This window comes from Prenolepis imparis, unplaced genomic scaffold (assembly GCF_030444845.1).
Source record: "Prenolepis imparis isolate NDT839.2.m4 unplaced genomic scaffold, iyPreImpa1.0 SCAF_17, whole genome shotgun sequence".
Classification (NCBI taxonomy): domain Eukaryota; kingdom Metazoa; phylum Arthropoda; class Insecta; order Hymenoptera; family Formicidae; genus Prenolepis; species Prenolepis imparis.
This window is the reverse complement of record NW_028141175.1, coordinates 1581190-1596164: the sequence shown is the minus strand read 5'-3', so window position 1 is coordinate 1596164 and position 14975 is coordinate 1581190. Positions and strand designations below refer to the sequence as shown.

General features: G+C 41.3%; 1 protein-coding gene across 5 annotated transcripts in view; it reads right to left on the bottom strand.

The window, feature by feature from the left end:
* The window catches only part of LOC145946583 (uncharacterized), a 216595-nt gene that overhangs the window by 347 nt on the left and 201273 nt on the right, over window positions 1-14975 (bottom strand). The window lies entirely within an intron of this gene.

The window sequence follows — 14975 nt, the reverse complement described above, 5'->3', positions numbered from 1 at the left end:
TACATATGATATTAAATATATATCTAATAATGTATAGAGATGAGAAGATAGGAATATTATATATGAGAGATAAAAATATATCTGAGAAATGGAATTTAATTAATTTTTTCCCCCCAAAAATGTTTTTATTATAAAATGGTGTGTGTAATTTATATATACGTTAAATTACATAAAATGCCCACATAAAATTTCAGAGATACGTGACGTGATAGGAGTAACTCATAAACTTGAACATTTAATTTTACAAGTTAGAAATATAATGGAGATATATGAAATTATATACAATATTCTGTCTCATATTCTTTTTTATTCTCCGGCATATAAAATATAAATCGCGGTGACTCATCGACATTTATGATTATACATTGGCATAAAAAATTGACGATCAAAGATCAAGTTCGAAAGAAACGTACGCTCAAATTTGAAAGTAAACCCGGCGCGCGGATGGATTTGTAGTAAAGGAGGATTTGTGTGAGAGAAAAGAGGGAGTCGCGCGCGATGGGGCCGGTGAGAAACCCGGAGAGAAGAGAATGAGGGGGGCAAGACGGATGGCTAACGGTAACGATAAAGAATTTAAATCTTGCTCTATCTTAGCGAGCGCCCAATAAATCCTCGATAAGACTTGATTTTACGAGTCGGGGCTATTAAGCGCAGCCGCGCAAACGCTCGATCGCCGGAAGTCGTCCGTTACTTCGAGGGGTCAATGGTGCGTAATTATTCAAGCACAATGATCGCGAGTCATCGAGTCGAAAGAAGGTAATTGAATGATTTCGCGGGCACTAAAACGTCGCGCGTCCGATAATGCGCTCGCAGCGGAAAGAACGACGATTATCGTCGTGTGCGCAATTGCGCGCGAGGATAGCCACGATATATACTGTAACAAAAACCGTCGATCGAGCGTACACGCTCTTGGTAATCGCCAGTGCATTCAATTCGAATCGATGCGTCGCCTCTGATTTCCCTATCTAAATCGCCGGGTGCATCAGCCGGCGCATCAATTGGGCGACGTTATCGTAAACATAGAATGTATATATGTATATATACCCCTGATCGGGTTCGATCGGCCATTCGAATAATAATTACGAAGCGACCGATCTCTTCGGTCTCTGATCCTCCGTGGCGGATGATGGAGGAGAGGGGAATAAGTCGCCGATTCAAGACGAGAACGATGAAGAAGTGCCGCATAAGGCAAACGCCGAAGAAAAAGGGAGAAAAGAGACGGAGTAAAAGTATGTAAGAGACCGAAAGACAGAAGGAGAGAGAAGAAAGGCAAGCAAGACGAGGATAACTGATGAAGAGAGAGAGAGAGAGAGAGAGAGAGAGAGAGAGAGAGAGAGAGAGAGAGAGAGAGAGAGAGAGAGAGAGAAGGAAAGAAAAGGAGAAAAGAGGGCTTACGGACCTCACCTACCTATTGCCCGGGGCTGGTAAATGAATTCGTCTAATGGGTCGTAAAGAATGCGATCTTATGGAGCGAAGAGGATAAAATAAAACATCGCTCGAGAGGCTACCGATTCTCGAACGGCCCTTAAACTAACCCTCGCCTTAAAGAAACGAGCCCTCATTTCTCCCAACGGTATTTAAACGCTACCGTCGTTACACATCGCGTCTCGATGAGGACTAGTGTAATGTAAGAAAAGTTTATCGTTTACAAATGGTAATCTTGAAGGAAAACATCGATGCAGATGAATAAATATATATAAATAATATAGATAAATGTAAAAAACATGAATGTCGTCTCATTATAGATTGTGCAACAGGACACATACACCTTTTAATTTTTTTAACACATATATTTGAAGTACAGAGAGTAACTTTATTTGATGCCCAAGTACCTTTTGTATAAGCTTCTTATATAAAATTATCTTAAGAGAACCTCTGTCGAAATTTCTCAAAGGATCATTGATGATATCAAAATCGATAATTTTTGGACGATTGGCTAGCCGATGAATTCGCACTGGTCGCAGATCCTCCGTCGGGGAGTCTAGATTCGTTCCTCTTCGTTTTACCGATAGCCTAACACTCGACCATCTTCTCCTGCGTGGTTTCCTTCCCCGCTCCCCTCGTAGCGCAATCCGCATCCGCGTAAGCGCAGTTCGTCTTGAACACATCCCGACGTTTCTGTTCTTTATGTGCGCCACGCCAAGAGCTATGGGGAGATCCCTAGTTACTATCTCTATACCGTCGGTGACTTCTCTTTTCCTCACTCTTTCCCCGTGTTCACAAGTACCACCGTCGATCGCCGTGTCCCTTTCCGCCGCCGATGGGTATATATGGGTACCGGATATCCATCGGAGTCCAACGACCCCTTCCCTCTCCCCCCTTTTTCTCGCCCTCAAACCTCTCGCTGCCCCGCATACACATATATACACATTTACTCTCTTTCTCTCTCCTTTCTCTCTTCCTCTCTCTCTTCACTACGGTCCCTCTCCGAGCATTCGCGATGTTCGAAAGCGAGAGCAGAGGCATTAGAGAGCCACCAAAAACCAGGAGAGATTCGACGATAGCCCAAGATTTGTAGCGGTCGTGGTCGGCCGATAACCAGCGCGCTGGTTGTCCGTGTGTGAAGGACCGTTCGTTCCATACCCACTTCATGCCCGACCACGTCGATGACATCGAGACTTAATCCTCGCCTAGTGGTCATCCTATAATACGTAGTTATGTCGCAGGGGAATCGACAACTATCTGCACCCGCTCGTGCGCTCAGCTTAAATCTTCACCCTCTGCGAATGTCATTGATGGTACATTATGTGAGAACATTGGAAAAAAAGTAAACGCTACAGAGATAAAAATTGCGAAAGAAAACATTTATTTGTGCATTCCATATAGTTTTTGTTTATTATCTAGGATACAAATTGGGGTAATGATGGATATAAAAACTTTACTTGTATAATACGTATTTATTTAACTAAGTTTGTTTATAATTATTGTAACTTGGTTTTAAATAGTAGCTTTTCCTAAAATTGCTATTTAATGTCATATAATGCGAAAATGAATAGCCGAGATGAAGAATTTAATTATTTCTGAAAAGAGAGAAAGAGAGAAGTAAATGTAATATTTTTCAAATATAAACATTACTTATAATACATGTAATGAATTTCATAATGGCTTGACGTAAATCTCTGATATCTTTACCCATCTATACATCGATAATAGACAGCACGATATCAAAGTTCTTGATACCAATGCGACAAAATTTACAAAAAACGCTGGTTGCCGATCCGATTTCAAGCATGGCGAAGAGAGGAAGACCCAGGTGTTTTTTCGACGAATACGTCCTTCGAAGTGGCTGCTCGCGCAAAGATTTTAATCCTGTTACTACGTGACTCCGCTGGTGGATGATGAAGATGTCAGTTGAACGCGTGGGAGAGCCAGCTGGATATGCCGCGCCTGGCCGGTGGGTGTTCGCACTCTCGTCGTGCGTTCTGTGCACCAAGTTTCTGCCCGTCTTCTCGTTCTTTCTTCCTGCCTGTCTCACTCTCCCTCTTTCTCTCTCTCTCCATCCCATTTCTGCCGTTTCTATCTCTCGGCTCTCTGCTTTTTTTTTTTTGCTTCTCGTTCCCTTCTCGTCTCGTTCCAATTTAGTTTTGTAAGATACGCGCGATCTGTACATCTACTTTACGACGGTCGCACGTGCATACTAAGAGGGGCCCCCGCAAAAAGAAGTTGCGTTTAAGGGTAAGGCGCGCCTGATCAGGTAAGCTACTATCTGAGTAAGACGCGACTGCCTCGTTACATTTGTTCTTCACTTTACACAGGCCCTGCGTACCGTGAACAACAGGCTTAAGTTCACGTCGCAATAATAAAAATTCCGCAACGACACATACGCCGCGGAATCGTGCGTGGCATTTGCATTTCAGATTAGTGAATTTTATGTTCCGGCCGCGCTGCCCGTCTCTCCGTCATATAGAATAGCGATCGATTGGCAATTTAGTTCCTTTCATTTGGGAAGACCAGTCCCTTTCGGCGAGAAATAAAATCGTGATAATCATATGTCATTGATTTGCGATTTGCCAAAGTTAATCTAGATACAAATAAAAGAATAAGAAAAAAAAATAAAAGAAAATAAATAAAAGAAATAAATAAAAAAATAAGAAATATAGTGTATAACTCTATATTCTCTTTCCGAACATATTGCTTAAAGAATGGAAAATTCTTTGTTTGGGGCAAACAATGAAATCGTTTTTGAATGATGTTGCCAAAAAAAAAAAAAAGATTTCGTGGGCAGTGATTAACGACGCTTTACGCCTGTCGGTGCGTCGTCTCGTCAGATATTCGGGTTAGCATAACATCGTAAAATACTTGGACGTAAGCACAGCTATACCTTACGACGAGCACTTTGCGCGATATCCGCGTGAGCTACGTGCTTTCTACATCAACCGTGAGATCGAAAATCGCGGCGGGATCGCTGTAAATAAATAGCTGGCTGACGACCTCGCAACTTCTCTTCGTTAAACATTTGCGTTGGCACTGGCGCAGAATTCATCGCGAATGCCTCGAACTCTTATAAGAAACGCGATAAAATAAACGACGTATATAACAGGCAATGTTCTCTCTCAATCGCAACGGAAATCTATTGCAGAACCCTTCAAGTATATTTACTATTGTATTAATCAGTTGAATTCATCTCTATTTTTTTTAGATTGATTTACCGTATTTTTAATTATTATAAAGATTTAATATATGTACATACGAATTGCGACAAACAGAAAATTGTGATTAAAAAACGCGAAATTTTTTTTATAGACGTGAAATTACATCAATCTTAATTGTTAAAAATGTTGTTCATTATTAACAATATTTTTAAATAAATTGGTAAACATTGCTAATATAGTATAGAATATTGCAACATAAGTAAAAATCGCGGCGGCACGACTAAAATAATGAAACAGTAATATATACACTGTACATATATAAGATTATTACTATGTAGTACATTAAGGCTTGCAACTCTGTCGAAAGAATGTCGGGGTATCTTTCGAGGTATTTATAAGAAAATTCGCCGCGATAAATTTTGCCGATATTAATTGCCAAGATATAATCTATGCTCGTATACTCAACTATTCACACGTAGACATGATTTATGACTGAGAAGCCTCTTAAACCTAATCTCTGAAATTATTAGAGTATTATATTAAATCTAAGGAGCTAATTGCATGCACGTAGAAAATGTAAAATTCGTACAATTGATGAATCGTACTAACAAAAAAAAAGATCCCAGTGAAAATGGAACGGAGATTAAACAAAGACATCATCGTTGCGGCAGATAAAGCAAGATGCAGATCGCTATTCGTTCTGGACGTCTCGGAGCTCGCCTGGCAAGCGTACATCATCTGACTCATCGTCCACGAGTTTATGACAAATTTGATCCGCAAAATGCGGAGAGAGTTGCGTCTTTTCCGGCACGGCTGCCGTCAAGTGGCGATATCGTCGATAAATCCGTGGCGTTGAGGTTGCGCGGTATCTCGAAACTGGTGCAATCTTACCACGAAGGTCACCGCGTTCGCGCGACGACCTCATTATAAGAGACTGTTCGTCGACGGAGATTGATGGGGGAACCAGCGGGAGGGTTCGCGACGAAGGGGGTTGAAGAGGAGGGGAGGAAGGGCGAGAATCTGTCAGGACTGCCACACTCGGGCACAGATTTACAAGACTGCCGCTGTTTTACGACCCCACAAAGTGCCGCTCGCTCGCTGAGCACCCGCGCTTGAGCACACACAGCTATACACATGTACATGTACATTTGGTATATACACGTGCATACGCGAGTGCAAACATATCGCGAAGAGCACGACCGCGTATTTGTACGAGTGCTGGCTTATAAACACGTCATACATTCTATCGCCTCGCCAACCCTATTATTCAAAAACTTTATAATGCCGCTGTGTGCTTCACATTTAATATATAGATCCGGCCGCGAATTATAGATTTTGTAAGATCATTTTTTTTTTCTTAGACGCTGGCGTCAAGCAAAAGAGTGTGAATGTCTCGGAGAGTCGCTCGTACGATTAAATTAATTTTTATGCGAGATTCTTTCTCTCTAATTTGTAGTGTCTTTTCAGCCCGTGAAGAGAAAAAACCTATAGAACACGTCTTTCTGTAATTGAAATTCTAGACAGGCGGTGTCATACTCGAGCGCGCGTTTGAATTATTCACGAGACCGAATTACGCAGGTTTGTTGTAAACGGTAATTTATATTTTGCGAAAATAGATTTCATGACGCGCTGTTTGTGAAATGCAAGTTACAGTCCGGCCGTAATAAATCGCGGCCGTTTAAACGCGACATATTTTGCGATTATTCGCAAATTCGTGCGTCCATTGCGCGAATTGCGTATTGACAAATTTATTTTATTACATGGACGGCAAAACTAAATGATAAGCCCAACATCCATTATAATGAGCCCGTTAACTGGCTTGCCTTTGACGTCAAATTTTTCACGAATTATCTTTCCCTGTAGTCATCGTGACAAATAACACGGTTGATCGCGAAAGAGCCGCATGATTTACGGCCTGGGAGCACAGCGGCAATCTTTGTAGTCATCTGAAATAACATCTCGAAAGCAGCTTCTGATTACCGAGCATGTTTTATCGAGCTCCCTACTTACAAACTTGGATGATAAGCTAATGTTAAGTCTAGGGGGGAAAAAAACGAAATTGAAATATGTCGAATAGCTCTCCTAAAAATTACGAATCAAATGTATTTATTTGTTCAGAAATTAATACTTTCAGTTTTAATTTTTTATTTATATTTGGATTCGTATAAAAAATTAATCTCTAAGATACATTATAAGTATGTTAAATGTGTTTGCGCACGATAAATAAGATCTCTCATTATTAATGAGATATACTTCTTTGGAGACCTTTGCTCGAGCTTAAGCCAAACGAGATTGAGGCTCGTTGAGATATACATCTAGATTATTCTAGATGTATTTAATTCACGGATTTATGCGTTCTCGCGAGTAATACTCATGCGAATGTATCCGAGAACGAAGTGGATATCGTGACAAACGCGGAAAAATTGCAAATTATAAATGTAAATTACTTCCGGCAAGTGTCTATCTCTTGTTTTGTTTACCTCGAGTAAAGTCGTATTTCCAAAGAGCCATGTTCACACGGTCAGAAGTTATCAATTCTCTGGAGGCTTGCCGTGATTTTTGCACGCACCGTCGCGTCGGCCCTCGAAGGAATATAGAGTTGGCTTTGTGGATTCGTTATCAAGAAAAGGAGACAGAGGTCCCTGTCGAGCCCGCAGGTGTCAGGACGGTGTTTTATTGCGGTGTAATCGAGCCGACGGAGACACACGCCGGAAACGGTCGCAGATAGTCAACGGCACAGGAAGCAGTCGTGGGACCTCACACGACGCGACTGTCGAATGTCTAACATGGTTTTCTATCAACTTGACAGCCTTACGCCACATTCTTGGATATCGTATAAGTCCTTCAAATATACAATCGCCTTTAATGAGTAATTTATTATTTAGTTTAGATAAACGAAATTCTCACGTACATATTATCGATAATGTTTAAACAAAAGAATACAAAAATTTAATGATACTCTACGGAAATGTCTTGATGAAGAGAGAGAAATAATTCTTGATTCGAGTATCCAAGAAGATATAACAGATATTGCGCGCATGTGTGTCAGGAATAAATAAAATGACACTTGATATTTATGACTGTAAGTTATCCTTGTATAAAATCTATGATGGCGTTTATACGGTTTATCTCTCTTACGCATGGCCGGCAACGATTCTCGGAGAATCAAGTCAGGGGAAACGGACATCCATCAGACGTGCTTAAGTTATTACTCGATAACTTGTTTATACGCGTATATACCGATGCGCGAGGTAAGGAACGTATACAAGTACCGCACTTACTTTAATCGATACACACGCTCGATATTAATCCGGTCGATTAAATCAATTACGGGAAACGCCACTGGATTTAGCGCTAAACCGAATGCCCGACGCGGGACGAGTTGCTCGAATAAATTAACTGGATATAACCGTTGGACCGTTAGCTCTGTAGGCGTATAAATAATATCGACAATATCCTCTTCTACAAGTTCCAGATGATAAAGTGCGCGTTCTCCGTGACGTTACGACTTTGTGCGTCGCATAAATAATTTGCGAACATCCTGGCGAACTTTGCTGTGTGCCTGCGAGCGCTTAACGCGAAATATAATTAACATTAGTGCAGACTAATGAACATATGATATCTTTATGTTTTGCCAGATGATGGACTGAGGGAATTTTTTTCGGAAAATTATCGGGTATCTAGAATCTTTATATGTTTGATACGGTTTATTAAGTTTTTCTTGGTTTTTGAAATTTTATTATATATGATATGATCGATTTCGATTCTCAAATAATTTGTAAGATGTACAACGCAATAGAAAGTTTATGCTTTAAATCTGAGAGACGATTGAATAATTTGTATTTTAAAAAAAGATTTAAATATATAATATTGCTTTAAAAAATTAAATATTTTAACATATCCAATCTCGCGTTCGAAACATTGTTGCAAGTTGTTGTAAGTTAAAATTTAGCGGCAATAGATTAAGGCGTCACTAATATTCACAAAACTACGAAATTGTGCGTGTATGACGAAACAACGCGTTTTAGCTATAAATCCAGTAATCGATGTGCGCCCGCAATGAATAGTCGTGATGATTTCGTAATACCCGGAAAATAATCTTACCACATCAAGAAAATGAGAGAAGCGAGAGAAATATAGAAGGGCATCCCAGCGAGTCAGCAAGGACTAGATGGTGAGACACAAGAGTACAACGGGGGTGGCTATACATATACGAAAGTAAGAAAGAGAAAGAATGAAAGAGAGGCTACACTATTTCGCAGTTTCTTATAAATATTCATTCCCCCTTGCCGATGAATCAGGGGGGCTTGCGCTCCAGGCGGTAAGTTGCGTTAAGAGCGCTAACGAGCGACCCCTCCAGTCGCGGAGGGAAGGGGAGAGTTTCTCGCTCTCTTCAGTTTTCATCGTCGCTGGAAAGGGAGGAAGGGATAGCGAGAGAGCAAGAACGAAAGGAAAAGGAGCGATAAAGGGAGTAAGATGTTCTTCCCTCCTCCCCCGAGTAATTCCGCGCGGCAACCGCGCGGCGCGCTGAGTTGTGCGAATTTGTTTAATTAGAAGTTAGGCCGGCGATACATTAGCAATGTAAATACCCCTCCTGCGCCTCCTCCTCCTCCTTCGCCTTCTTCTCTATCCCATCTCTCCCCCATCTCTTGCCCTCAACTCGTCCACCGATCTCCTTCTTTGTCGAGCCGGCAATCTCGCCATCCCCTTCGCAAGGGCGAGTCGGCGTTTCGTCTGCTGCCGGGGACACGCCATGATTTAACGTTTCTGTTTTGACTCTGCTCTACGTTGATTGCGCGTATGTTGGTGTATACGTGTGTCGAGCGCAACGGGCGCAGTCGCAAACGGTGTAGTAGCTACGTACGAAACCGTTATTATAATAATGATTTATGACGTTTATATCGTCTTAGTGATATAAATTCAAAGTTTGTTGCGAACGACGGCTCCCCGACACACTGGTCCCGTATATGTGTAGGTGTATGTCCGGTTTCGAGTTTAAGTGTGTAAGCGTATAAGTTGGCGCTGGTCTTCTCGTTTGTGTAACATCGTACGTGCCAAAGCGCGGTCGGCAATCGAAGACTCTGGAGGATCCAAACTCGAGTGCGCTAGAAACTTGGATACTGCATCGTGCGATAGCCTTGTACCGATAAACCATCAATGCGATATATCGCAAGGGCGAACAGTTGATACTTTTAAACTGTTTATAATCAGACATTCTTAATAATTTGAAATTTTCTTAAACTTTATTACAATGTCTATTGACTGATAGAGAATTTTACGACAAAGAAGATATAATTAGTTTTTCCAGTTCCTGCATATAGAGGTAATTTATTAATTAGTTAGATAATTGAGGCTATTAGTTGGGCTCAGACTAAAGCTGCCGTTAAGTTGAGAGCTGCGGGGTCACGGAAGGAGTAGTGGCATCACATTCCGGCCGAGCGTCATCTAATTATGTTTTACGCAGGACAGTGTAATAACTTTCAAGGCTGCCTCCGCTTGCATTTCTTGCCGGTCAGCGCAGCGGACTCGTGCACGCGAGTCAAGGGCGAAGCAAAGTATAACCGCGGTATAGTCATCGGACGCGAGCCAGTTTTTGTAAAAGCGTCTATTCTCGAAGAACAACGTCCACCAACGGCGACCAATTTCCTTTTCCTCTCATTCTAAAGAAAATAACCCACGGCATAACTAAGACCGGCACTTGCAGCGTGAAAGTTCTCCGTTAAATTTAATGATCGTTTCCTCTTTACCGCAGTAAAACTCAATTGATATTTCAATTGATATATTAGAGACATTTTATTATCTTTTTTTTGCAATAATATCGAGAGATGCATTTATTAAAATTAGTATCAATATTTATGAACAACATATATTACATATATATATTATATATCAAAAATTAAGGTATAATCCATGATAACTTTTTACATAAGATTACCATTACATTATTAAAGATAGGAGAAAAGAGATGACAAAAGTATATATGTAAACTTTGTCAGCATTAAGTGCATATTATAGCAAAAGCAAGTTTGTACTTGGGTAAGCGCGATTAAACATGCGCGAGGATAATTTGGAAAAAAGCTAAGAGCACACGAAGCGTGAACATGTTAGCTGTTGTGACGGGACACGTCGCGCTGCAGCATCCACCAATTATGCTAAACACCCTTCCTATCCTAAAGCTGGAATATCTCGGGATCCTTATGTCGAAAGCGGTTTCCTCTGCCTGGAAACTGGTTCTTGAAACTGCAATTCGATATATTTGTGCTTCTTCAAATATATATATATATATATATATAATATATAGTTTAATATTTCTCTACATATCTCTTCATAAAATCATAAAATCATTCGGTATCGAACTCATCTCATTAGAATCAGGATGATGTAATATAAAATGTACATATAAGCAGCGTATATAATTATACGGGAAATGTATAATCTTTATCATCGTAAAATCCATCTTTCTTGAAATATCCTTTGATATTATTATAAACTGTACGTTATAAAATCGCATATGAGAGAAAAAGAGAAAGAGAGAATATCGTAAACTTGCGCATCCAATTATAAATTAGATAATTACGATGGACAAGCACATTTTAAAATTAACAAGTTAAAAGCTGTACAGAGAAAGAGAGAGAGAGAGAGAGAGAGAGAGAGAGAGAGAGAGAGAGAGAGAGAGAGAGAGAGAGAGAGAGAGAGAGAGAGAGAAGAGAGCCTTTCAATTAAACTGCGATGTAATAGTCGATTATAATCATAATAATGAATCGTTTCGATACATTGAATTTAATACTACTTTTCGATACGCGTATAATCAATCTTTTCGAATCTGAATTCTCCGATCGCTTCGGATATACGCTCTACAATGAGTAAGTCGAATCGTAAAATGATGTCTAGGTCGAAATATTGCGGATTCGAGACGGAGGCTGCGCTCGGAGGGAAATATCCGCACGCGCATCGTCGCGAGACAGGATATTAAGGAACATTAATATTTTGGCCGATGAAGCACATTGGCGACTGCCCAAATGTTCGGAGCGGCGCCTGATCAGGTGCCGGCGGATTACGGCGACGCAATCATCCGTGCGTCGACTGTCGATGTCGCCGTCTCTCTGCCGAAGGACGGCGTGGCGAGAGAAAAGACAAATCGCGCGCGCGGTGCAGGAAGAGTCGAAAAAGGACGAAGAGATCGTGGTGGCGAGGCAAACGGCGGCGAGAGTCTCCCCTTCATTGGTTCGCCCGAGATTAACACTCATAACTCATTCGGGACACGGAGTCGTGCGTCACTCCTAGCTATGCTATAATTGCCGACATAAATCAATCGCCCGATGAGATCATAAACCCGGGGCGATACAGTACGCCAACAGATCCATATAACGCCAAGTGCAGGGCTGCATGTTAAATGTCAATTGATGTCGGCCTGACGTATCGGATTACTGCAAATGCTGCTGCGAGATGACGCGAGATGAACAGTCGCGATTTCGGCGTTGACGTTTCTAAAACTGCGTCTTCGCGTTGGCGCTTTTTAAATATATCATCCCTTTAAAATGCTCTCAAAATACATTTTTTTTTTTATATAAGATACTTACGTGTTTCTGCGGATATAAAAAATATGATATAAATGGCGCGTTTAACGAAATTATATTGATTTAATAATTTTTTTCTCACGTGCATCATATACGAGCGACGAAATAACGACTTGGCATGTCGTTTACCAGAGTATCTTAACACCGACGCTAACCGCTCATCATGCGTCCTTATATTTCACCTAATGCACCGTCATCTTCCATTCGCCGGGCTTGCAGCTTACCATCAACAAACTCGGTTGGCTGTTATTATCGTAAAAAAAAGTCAACGCGCCCTACGTATACGTATCGCCGAGTGAGGTGAGAGAGAGAGAGAGATCTTACTCGACGCGAAGCGATGCAGGTAAATAACTCCCGTGTATTACGTCGGTTGCTCAATGGAAGATGATTGGCCCAATTACAGGCAGCGTAGCAGAAAATGAGAGCTTCCCTACGTGGTCCCAGGACCCGAGGATACCATCGCTATCAGTCGCCATTGGCGGAGGTGGCTTTCGTCGGCTTCCTCGACTGCGGTCGAGTCCCTCGCGATCGAGTCTTGATGGGGTCATCCGGGTTCGCCTTCGATGACCAAGCGATGATTGCTCACGTCACTTCCCCGTTTACCGATAAGATCGCACCTTATAGGTCAAACCCACACCCACCGATCTCCGCACTCTCTCTCTCTCTCTTCCTCTTTCTCTCGTCATCTTTCGCCAGGTTCGAGACTTGTATCCGCGCGGGAACATGTGGCGATCGCGCAGCCTCCAGGGAATTCAATAACTGTAGATCATCTCGATCACGAGTTAACACCGTACCGCGCGCGCAGTCGTTTTACGAGCGCCTCGATATCTCTCGTATATACATATACGTATATATACACGCGCGGACAAGGGGTCCTCCGTCTCTCAGGTGAAACGAGCGATCGCTCATTCCCCCGCTGATTGGGATTCCGAAAATTACGATGCCATGCCGCGATCATCTCTTATAAGATCTCCTTGCGAAATCCCATCGTAAAGATTGGAGAAAAGTGCCGAGATTAAACGTGACAAATGTACGCGGCAGGCGATTACGTTGTTTAACGAAGCCGCATGGTAGAGGAGCCTTGTTGAAGAAAAGACTCGTCGATGTATCAATAACGTTGTACGTGGATACTGATATTTAATAATACCGAATCGAAGCAATATCCGTTTGAGGTTCTATCCACTAGACTAATAAATCTTTTGCTACCTTTATGCATCGGCCGAATCTTAATTACAAGACATAGCGAACAAAATAAAATTCTCGATTACTAGACGAATGCTTATATTAAATATTAAAAGTATTTCGTGTCGCCAGTGAAGAAAAATTAAAAGGTGAAATATTAAAACGACCCAACTGGCTAAGATGATCTTTATTAATTCGACATAAAACAAGACTACGTTTCGACCTTTGGTTCAGGTCCTTTTCAAGTCTTAATTAAGAACAAAAACTTTTTTCCGACATAATCACACACAAGTTGATTATATTAAATGACATTTTTTTCATATTTTAATATTGCATAATAGTCTTTTACTTGTTATAAAAATAAATTTCAAAATTTATTATAAATATAAGATTTTTTTGCCTAAACATTTTATCGATGTATCCTCAAAATTATTTGTTTATGATAAAAAAACATAACAATCGATATAGGATATACTACTTTTGTTTCCATAGAATAAAAAATTATAAAATCATCGATATGGTAACAGTTTTAATTCCTGCATGTAATAACGTATGTCAAATATAATGTAATATTGCGGTTCTATGTAAAGAGAGAGCCCGACTACAAGATGAGGTAGGTTTTCGTTGTTTCTCTTCTCCGTTCGCTCACTGTACCTTCGACCCTGGGATCTCGCCGGTATATGCGCGCGGATCCGAGGCCCGTTCGCGAGGTCTAAATATTGAGACAGTGTTTATTTAACGGGGAGATATATGATATGACGCGGACAATATAACGCATTGTATTCAAATACGGGAGCTCGCGAGTCGTGACCGGGAGTAACCGCGGCGAAGAGCAGCGAGGCTGATGGTGGAGGCTCACCATCACCTGCAGCCTGCAGCAGCAGCACCATCGCCGGCGTCGTCGTCGCCATCAAGCCTCGTCCCGACCTTTCCGCTCGTACTCTTCTCTCTCCCCCTTGTTCTCTACTCTCCTCATATAAATAATATCCCGCGGTCGAATTCTCAGGATTAGGTTCGCGATCTCTCTAGGTACGAACGTTGGCGCAGGCAAAAGCGCGTATGAGCGCGTATCTCTTGCAGGACGAACTAACCGGGCCATATACACCTTAGGCAGTTGTGGCTAGGAGAAAGGCGGGGAAGGGAGAAGGAGGAAGTTATGTATCTGTATGACAGAAAAGCCCGCGCCTACGTTACCAGTTATCTGCGGTCCATATCAAATGCGACCAAAGTTTCTTCCACTTAGCTACGCGTCGTAATACTCTGCTCCTTCTACTGTCCCCTATGGCCTATGGTTTGTCTCGCTATACCTCTGCTTCTCTGTTCTGCAAAGAGGAGGGCTAATATTTTTTTCCATTTTCCACTACACGATACTACACATCTCGCATATAATGTATGCAATACCAAGAATCTCTTTTCAATCGGCACTTTAGTACGATACACCTTAAAATAAAATATCTTGAAAATCAAGTTTTTTTATACAAAGATGATGATATCGATTTTTATTCCGCTTCTGCATTGATCGTGTTTTTTCTTTTTTTCCATTAAATTTAAATTATAATTTTCTTATTTATCAATAAATGCAGATAATGCATTTTAACATCATTTGACTAATGATGATTTATAA